Here is a 9,820-nt window from a genome sequence, read left to right as displayed (position 1 = left end):
CACTCTTTTCTGGCCACTACCTCATATCTGTTCAGTTGCTTCCCATTCCTACATTTCCCTACCCACTCAGGGACTTCTTCCAATCAGTGATTCACAGTACATACATTTGCACATACCCTTGTCCTTTGTAATATTAAGATATGTCTTCAAGTTCTTTGACAATTGTTTAGACTTCCTCGTGCTGCCATAATGAAATATCATAGACTGGATGGCTTCTACAACAGAAATGTATTTTCTTGCCATTCTGGAGGCTAGAAGTCTAAGGTCAAAGTTCTAGCCAGTTCAGTTTCTGGTAAAGGCTCTCTTCTTGACTTGCAGATGGTCACCTTCTTGCTATGTCCTCACATAGCTTTTCCTTCTTGTGTGCACATGGAGGAAGCAAGCAAGCAAGCTCTGTGTCTCTTCTTATACGGACACTAATCCTATCAGATCAGGGCCCCACTTTCATGACCCCATATAACCTTAATGACTTCCTTAGAGACTTCATCTCCAAATACAGCCACACTGGGGGTTAGAGAGTCTATGTATGAATTTTGGGGAGACACAAACATTCAGTCCATAACAATACTCCTCTATTCAAAAGGTGGAGTCAAATTCTCCTCCCCTTGAACATGGATTGGTCTTGGTGACTTGCTTCTAAGGAATGGAATGTGGCAAAAGTAATGCAAAGTGACCCAAGTCAAGGTCATAAAAGGACAGCTTCTGCTTAGTCCTTCTTTGGATTGCTCGTTCTGCAGGAAGCCATATGTCAGGTTGTGAGGACACTCGAGCAGCCTTTGGAGAGGAACTGAGTCTGATTGCCAACAACAACCCCATGACTCTGCTAGTCATGAGTGTACTATCTTGGTAGCAGATTCTCCAACCCAGTCAAGCTTTCAGATGACATCTTGGCTGCAGCCTTATTACAGATGCCAAGCCAGAACTGCTCAGCCAAGCTGCTTCCAGATTCCAAGTTGTGTCTCAAAGAAACTATGAGATAGTAAATGTCTATTGTTTTAAGCTACTAAGTGTTGGGATAATTTGTTTAACAGCAATTGATAACTGCAACCATCTTGACCTTTTTCCCTCCCAACCTAGAAGTAGCAAAACCCCGACATGGGTCAAATCTTTTACCTCTTCCACACCTGCACCCCAGCTGCTGAATGTGGTGAAAGGTATCCCTTTAAACTCATGAACTTTAACCTCAGGAGGACCACATGCTGCCCAGCAATCCTATAATCTGTCCCTGAGGAAGTCATTGTCCTTGGGATAACTGAGTCTTACTCCTCCCTTCTCAGGCCCTCACACAACTCCCCCTGCTTCTCATTTTCAGCCCTTGATATTATCTTTTCCTCACTGAGAAAACAGAAACTAGGGTCGGGGTTGGGGGACAATCATGATCTTCCCACCACCCAAAATACCAATCTTCCTGATTCAGGCTCTCATAATCTGCCTTCCCTCCTCTTATGATGAATGGACAATCCATGTGTCTGAGGCCAGGCCCTTCTCTTGTGCACTAGATCCCTTCCCTTCTTGCTTATTAAAAGGTGTCAATCCGGTAATTCTCTGCTTTCTCATCTGCATTGTTAAATTTTCTCTCTCCTGGATCATTCCCATCAGCAACTAATGGGACATAATTCTCATCTTTAAAAAAAGAAATCCTTGGCTCTACCTTCCCCCTTTAGTTACTTCATCATTTTTCTGCTAACCATTCATAGCGAAACTTAAAAAAAAGTTTTTAAGGCTTGTACTGTGTTGGGGCACCTAGCTGGCTTAGTCGGAGGAACATGCAACTCTTGATCTCAGGGTCCTGAGTTCAAGCCCCACATTGGGTGTTGAGATTAGTTAAATAAAAAATGAAAACAAAAACAAAAACAAAAACACTTGTGCTGTTTTTATCTCCTCCCCTCCTATTCTCCACCACACATCATCCAATCAGGCTTGTTCCCCTTACCATGACAGTGAAACCACATTTATCAAGGTTCCCAATGTGCTGACAAATTCAACAGTCAGTACTCTGTTCTTATTTGACCCATCAGCAGCAATTTCTGTCATTAGATCACTGTCCTTCTAGAAATACTTTCTTTAGGTGCTTTCAGACACCCTAGTCTACCAATTTCCCTCCTACTTTACCAGCTGTTTCTTGTCAATTTTCTTTTCTTGGTTCCCTTGTCCCCTTTCACTAGCCCTAAGATTGGAATACCCTGGGGCTTAGCTCTTAGATGTCCTCTTCCCTCTTCTCTTCCCCGCCCTTCCCCTCTCTCCTTCCTTCCTTCCTTTGGGATAGCCTGATCTAGTCCCACGGCTTTAAGCACCATCTACACACAGTAAGATCCCCTCCTTATATCTCTCACCCAGAGCCTGTCTCCTGAGCCAGGATGATTAAAAGGCAAAGCGTGTCTTCAGCTTCCTCCCTTTAGAGCACATTTCTCCCCACCTCTCTGCACTTCCTCTTTCTTCTGATATCCAGTTTATTCATACTCAAGTGTAACTGATAGGATTACAATGCTAACTAGCGCTCAGCACAGTGCCTTGCACATAATGGAAATATTAATCAAATGTAACTAAATTACTCCTTTCAGGAAACAATATTTACATCTGGCCTAAAGGCAAAGTTACGCCTCTCTACTGATGAAATTTCAGATATGGGTGGGTATGGTTTCTTCCTAATCAGGCCTGGGATGGACAAGGAGGATATGTGTGGATTTTTGTCGATCGCTGACTCAGTCTTTCTGTAGGAGGTACTCGGTGTTTCTCTCTCTTTTATGGTCTTGCTGTGATCAGGAGAAGGTTGAGAGCAGCAAAGCCACACGCTGAATTTTAGTGGTTGCTGCCTGGTTGTGGCAGTCCATCATTAGATCGCAGTAGTGATAAGCTTTGGATTCTTTTTCCACTTAGCTTTTCAGAGAGACATTGTTCTTCAACCACAGACTAAGCCCTTAACTTGGCCCCAAATGGTGGATAATCCAGTCCAAAGATGCAAGTTAGACCTTGACACTTGACTGAATCATTTTTGTAAGTTTCACATGTTAGATCCTCCATGAAAAAAAAAAGTATAATCCTCTCTCCCTTCCCTCTCTACTTTACATTGATAAGATGAGACTCAGTGAGGTGACAATGCCGTGGAGGTCAGGGGCACACTTAGGTAGTGAGCAGGCTTGGATGAAAGAGCTGTTCATAGGGCTCAGGGAAGCAGCAATGGGGAGAAAGCAAGGGAAGGTGGTAATGAGTTCCAGGAACCAGAAACAATAGAGAACCATTGCCACCTCTAGGCTGAGGGGCAGGTGGGGAGTAGTGACAAGACCCCAGGGGTAGCTGCAGCTGGGAGAGGGCCTGGGACAGGAGCCTTGGCCAACCATCAGCTCACCAGGGTAGGATCTGGCAGAATAAATACCCTGACCTCCTTCTCCTTCCCATCTCTTGTCAATGCCTCTCAGACAACCAGAAACCAGAGGACGAGAAAGCCTCTTGGTATGGATCACCAGCTCAGCCTCCTGGATCTCAGAGCAGGGTGGACACAGCTGGAGAGTGGAGAAGGAGAGGCCAGTGGAGATTATTCTGCAGACTTTTTCTGAAAAATAACTCCTGGTGTCGAAGCTATTGTAAGGTAATATTCTCAAGATGGATGGTTTATGACCCCTGTCCCCACTAACAAAAACAACTAAAGCTGATGTTCTACTTCAAGATGGGGTATGTGATTGTTAATTTTGTGTGTCAACTTGATTAGGCTGAGGGATGACAAGATAGCTGGTAAAACATTTCTGGGAGTGTCTGTGAGGATGTTTCTGGAAGAGCATCAGTAGACTGAGTAAAGAAGATCCACCCTCACTAATGTGGGCTTTCATCATCATATTCTTTGAGGGCCCAAATAGAACAAAATGATGGAGGATGGGTGGATTCTCTCTCTCTCTCTCTCTCTCTCTCTCTCTCTCTCTACTTAGTAATCTCTATACCCAACATGGAGCTCAAACTCACAACCCTAAGATCAAGAGTCACATGTTCTACCAACTGAGCCAACCAGGCACCTCTCTCTCTCTCTCTTTTTGAGCTAGATTTTATCTATCTTTTCCTGCCCTTGGACACAGGAGTTCTTGGTTCTCAGGCCTTCAGGCTTGACCTGAATTATACCACCAGCTTTCCTCCTTCTCCAGCTTGTAGATGGCAGATCATGGATTTCTTGTCCTTTATAACCATGTGAGCAATTCCTTTAATAAAAATCTTATATGTATCTGTCTATATCCTATTGATTCTGTTTCTCTGGAGAACCTTAATACACACTATGAGAATAATCTATGCATATATGAGACTGGAAGTCTGTTCCCCAATAATGCTTATGTGACAGGACAAGATTTATTAAAGTGTGAGTATTCTACAGAGAGTTCTGTGTTAATAACTTTGATATCTAGATCTTCTCAGATGTAGAATTGGGGTAATGGGTGTGAAGAGAGACTGGAGGAAAAGAGGAAGGACCTGACGCAAGAGACTAACTTGATTGACCTCCATAATAAAGAGCTCGGAAAGAAGGGAGACATTTGGGTGCTGGAGAGACTATAGGAGATTTTGATGTGTAAAAGGCCCTTGAGTAGCTATCAATGTGACAGAATTAAGGAGGACAAAAGGGGGCTTCAGACCAACTTTGCAAAGTGTTTATATCTTTTCAAAAGACATTAATAAATAATTGGAATTCCTTTTGAAATGACTTTCAGTTGCTGAACCATATTTCTTTATATGAGTGTCTGAGCAGAGCCAGGGCCCACACAGAGCCCATAATTTTATTGGAGTTATACTAAAATACCTTCTGGATGGTATCGGCAAGTGAGGACTGGTCAGAAACCACTCCACACACCATGATCTCTATGCTCTGAGCAGTTGCACACAAGCCTGGAATCTTCTGAGGACCCAGCTTCCTCCAAACTGTTGCTCCTTACATATGGAAGGGAAGACAATTTGACTCTTTCTGGGGCCAAAGAGGGTAAACAGGTTGTTCATGATCACCCAAAAGCTTAAAGGAGAAAGGAGGCCCATCCCAGGCCTCTGAACCCCTGTGTGGCCTGCATTCTGCTCAGCTGACTGGCTGTAGATTGTGTTTCCTTCCCTTTCTCTAGAAAATGAAAATCCATTCCCCCTTACCTTCTTGAGAAGGTCCATGCGCTTGTCAAGGGGCCAAGTGTGGGACAAGACTGGAGCCTTGGCATTTGTAAAATCATTTCTTTTGAGTTATCAACCTCTTTCTGGAAAACAGTTTGAATTGTGTAAGGGTGGGAGGCCAAGCCCAAGGACCTGAGGTCTGAGCAACGAGGCATGCCGTTTATACTATGTTCTGAATTTCCCAGCCATGCAGTCCTGCATCATCAGAGGCTCTAATCAGGATGGGATGTTTCCCAATGTAGGCTTATAGAATGTGGGAGACACTGACTGAGGGGTTCTGGAAAGAAGCTTCCATTTTCTTTCATGGGTACTATCAAAAAAGCAGCTTGCTCTCTCTCCCAAGTAGGGATGAGGGTGTGTACAGTTTTGGTTGCTGCTGGCAAGACCACATTGCAACCTTGAAGGCTGGAAGTTTTTGGATGAGGTTGATGCCATGGAGGAGGATGGAGAGACCAAAAGCAAGCAAGCAAATGAACAAAAACAGCTCAGAGCAAATGGATCTCACCTGGATGGGCAAATAGTCCAGCCACCTTGAAATTTTTTATTGTCATGGACCAATAGATTCCTTTTATTGCTTACACCAGTCTGAGCTGTGTTTTTTGTCATCATAGTAAAGACCATCCATCCTCCTGATACCTTATGGCAGCTTAGACCCTGTGCTGCAGGATCAGGAACAAGGAGGCATTGTCTGGGTCTGAGAAGATTCTGTTCAACACAGGTGATGTGTCACTGTGTCACTGGGTTTTAACTCTCTTTCGTGGGGAGGGAGGGGAGGTCACTCAAGTTCATCTCACGGCTTGTGGTGAGGGGCGAGAAGTCAGACACTCAGCCAAGGCCCAACTGAAAGGATGCCTCATGTGCTTGAATGTGACCCTCTAGAAGCTCAGAGGTCTTGGGCTGCCAGAGCCACGTGGGGCAGGGGTTGTTTACGGGGGATTCCTTGGACTCCGAGAGGGTCCATGGAAAGACATCAGGAAGTCCATGAAACCCTGAAACCGTAGGGGGAATTTTTGTGAGCACATTGTCACCAGGTTTTCAAAAGGAAATAATCACTGCTCTATGTTTAAGTAGTACAAAGCCCTCTTTATAAACCCCCTTGTTTGGGTTTCCCCTTATCATAAAGCAGAGGAGTGACTCCTCTTCCTTCTTTCTCCCCAGAACTGATGAACATCGGAGAGATTATAGACGGTAGATAAACCCATTAGATGGAAAAATCATGTTTCAGTGATCAAGGACTGTGCCAAGCTATTAGGAGAGGTGAGCAGAGCACATGTCCTGGAGTGAGAAAGTCCATCTGGAAGTGAAGGCAGACATAAGCTAAGGTGAAGGACAGTGATGAACACCAGACCTGTCTTCTCTGTAGGGCATCTGGGGACATGGATACCCATGAATGTGTATCAATGCATGCCATGTGCCATGTGTGTATGGGAAAATAACTAATTTTGCAATGTAGGCTGGTTTTCAATGGGCATTTCTGTAACACTGCCTCATATGGGCCATGGGAACTGGGTGTTTCCCCCAGGTTCAGAGAGTGCAGGGCCCAGGGTCCCTCAATAAACGGCGATGCTGTTACTCAAATTCAGGTGTTCTGTTTTCTCTTCTGGTGCTCTATGCTTTCTGTCAGTGGTTTCTAAACCTGACTGACCAATGCGGAAACTTGGGCTCTGCTCCAGCCCTAGAAATGCCGATTCAGTATGTCTGGGGCAAGGCCTGGGCACCTGCATTTTTGGAAGTATTCCCAGGTGAATACGAACATCACTTAGGTTTTGGGAACAACTGCTGTATATAAAGAGCACTGTGTGTGTGTGTGCACGCACGCTTCTATATATGCACACGGTGTATCCAATAGGCAGGCCTAACAAACTGTAAAATAGGTAACATTTCTTGGATGCCTCTCATCTACTTTTTTAGGGCTCTTCTATCCTTTAGCCATTTTTCCTGATGCCTCATGGTTCTTTTGCTAACCCCTCATCAGATGGCAGCTCAGTCCCTTTTAGGGGTTGGTGCATTGTCACAGTAGACTCTTAGGGATGGATAATCACCCAAGTTCAAAAGTAGTAAATCTCTAATGATAGAATTTCAGGCTTTGGAACAGGCAAATGGGTGTGAGAGATGTCTTAGGGAGGGGAGGCATCTTACCGTGCTGTGTGGTGGTTGTGTATTTGCCAAGGCAGCTCTCCACCACAGAACCCCCATGTGTATTATCATATGCTTGTGTGTCTACCATACAAATATAATACCCACAAAACTCTCAGAATGAAAAGCAAACACATATAATGAGCAGGTGGATTTTTAGAGTGTGCAATCTTTTTTAAGGGGAAAAAAACATGAAAGCATTTTCAGTGTCAAGTCTCAGCACAAAGCATGCTCTTGAAGCTGGAAGAGAGGCATCCAGAAATACGAGTTTGTCATGGAAACGCTGACAGGGCTTCAGCCTAGGGATGCTCACAGGTGCAGCCTAGAATGGTGCAGCCTTTTATGGCTTATTTACATCCCAGCCCACTGAATGAATTCTCTTTTCCTGTTTCCTGGCCATGGAAAGCCAGCTGGCCCTCTGGGACCGAGGGAGTTCCTACCAGGAAATGGCTATATCTCTCCTGGTGGTAGTTTCTAGACTTTTTTTGGAGCAGGGAATAGAGATGGTCTTAGGATTGGCTTCACATTTGGGAGACGGGGTCCTGGAAGGAGCAGAGAAAGAAATGAGGGAAGGAAGGAAGGAAGGAAGGGGGGAGGGAGGAAGGGAGAAAGGAAGGAAGGTAGAAAGATAGGAAAGAAGGAAGGAAAACATACTGATTCCAAGTGCCAGGCGCACCCCTAGAAGTATAAGCATCGTCTTCGTGTCTTTATCACCATCAGCTAGAACCCAGTGAGTTATGAAAGGTCATTGCTGCGTTACAGAGGAGGAGACAGGCTGGTAGCACATAAAGATTGGGAGCATACACCTCATCCTTGGGTAGACTAGCTGACTGAGTGGTGTGAGCGTTAGGAAGTTTCCCCTGAACCTACCACTTTTGTTGATGCAAAAGCAGGGCACAAAGGTCTTCCCTTCACGAGCAATGACAAAGCTAAGAAGGCCATGCCTCCTGGGAGAGGCCACACAGCGACCACCCCGGTCCTGTACTGTGAGCGGACCTTGCTTGAGGTGGAGTGAGTGGACCTTGCTTGAGGTGGAGCACTGGGCCCCTGGAAATATGGGTTCTTTCTTCTTCCTAACTGGGCCCCAGGAGTCCAGTAGGAGCTGAGAAGGGCATCAGCTGCTTTATGGAGCCAACTAGGCAGGGTGTAAGAGCCTGGGGAAGAGGGTTGGGAAAAGGAAATATGGCTTCTGTCTGCGAGAAGTTTCCATTTGAGGGTAAAATGTGTCCCCTTTGGGCCTCCCAATCCAATCTGACGAGGAGGGCAAGAGCTCTGCATGAGTCCAAGAAAGATGGAAGAAAGGAGGTACAGTGCACGCACTCCAGGGCTTCATGGCCTGCAGAGAGAAAGACCTGTTTCTTCTATCTTGGCCATAGGCTGCCCCACCCCTGACCAACCATGTCAGGAATCAAGATACCAACCCACCCTGGACTGTGGCAAGTGCCGGGGTGAGACAGAACCCCTTCCTGTGCACCTGCCCGGCCTGGCGGTCCCTTCTCTCAGAGCTGCCTGCTCCTGGGGGCTGCAGCTTTGGCCAGGCCCAGGCACTCTGCTGGAGCCTGGCTTGCAGTGGGGGCCTCTCTGCTCAGGCCCACCTTTCCTTCCCCACCAGGAGCCTTGGGAGCTTGGGAGACATTCTGGGGCTGGCTCTGACACGAATTTGCTGCTTGGTGTGCCAGGCGATCAGAACTCACTCCTCTCCCTCTTCCCTGGGAGGTGTTGATAGTAACAGCAGAGACGAGCTGCCAAGTTGGCAGGAGAACAGAGCGACTGTGCACTGCGGATTGAGGGGGGCGGGGAGCAGCCAGCCGGCAGAGGGCTGGGCCAGAGCCACAGTTTGTTTATCCCTCCCGTCTCAGCAGCCGGCATCTTGCATGAGGAGGGGAGACTGTGCGGGAAGGTGGGAGGCTCTAGGCGAGGCCCGCCCGGGGCACTGGTGCAGAGGGAGGCCTCTGGGAGGCTCCTGGGTCTGGGTCCTGCCAGAGGCAACAGTAGGTACCTTCTGCCCCAGGAGGCAGGCCTCACCAGCAGGATAGAGGTCCATCTTTGTTCCTGCTGTGGAAGCAGCCATGGAGTTTCCAAACTGGAGTGGACCTGGGTGGGAGCTGCCAAGTTCTGGAGCTGCTTCCCGAGACACACACACACACACACACACACAGAGAGAGAGAGAGAGAGAGAGAGAGAGAGAGAGAGGATCTTAAGAGAGCACCCATGCTGTCTGTCAAACAGACCTGGGACCTTCGGCAAGCATTCGACTTCTTTGAGCCTCCGAGATTAATAGCTACTCTAGGTGAGAGTTCAACAAGGTGGTAATAGCAAAACTTAGCTCACTACATGGCAGACACTGTCCTAAGAGTTGTTGTGAGTGAATGCACTTAATCTTCAAATGACTTTATCAGGTAGGTACTGTTAATCCCGTTTTATTAATGAAGTAACTGAGGCACAGAGAGGTTAAGTCGCTTATTCAAGGTCACAGAACTAGTGAGTAGCCAAGGTGGATTGAACCCAGTCATGAGTCACTTAGGTCATGTGCTCAGCCCTTACACAAACTGCCTTC

General features: G+C 46.6%; 1 long non-coding RNA gene across 1 annotated transcript; it reads right to left on the bottom strand.

Moving 5' to 3' along the window:
- Positions 1–7,401: 7,401 nt before the first annotated feature.
- Positions 7,402–9,435, bottom strand: LOC122484738. The gene is made up of 2 exons (XR_006297691.1): positions 8,689–9,435; positions 7,402–8,599 (listed from the first exon to the last, which is right to left on the bottom strand). It is a non-coding gene; the product is annotated as an uncharacterized LOC122484738 (long non-coding RNA).
- Positions 9,436–9,820: the final 385 nt, after the last annotated feature.

Source organism: Prionailurus bengalensis, chromosome E1 (genome assembly GCF_016509475.1).
Source record: "Prionailurus bengalensis isolate Pbe53 chromosome E1, Fcat_Pben_1.1_paternal_pri, whole genome shotgun sequence".
NCBI lineage: Eukaryota > Metazoa > Chordata > Mammalia > Carnivora > Felidae > Prionailurus > Prionailurus bengalensis.
The sequence above is the reverse complement of the archived record's forward strand: the minus strand, read 5'-3'. Positions and strand labels throughout refer to the sequence as shown.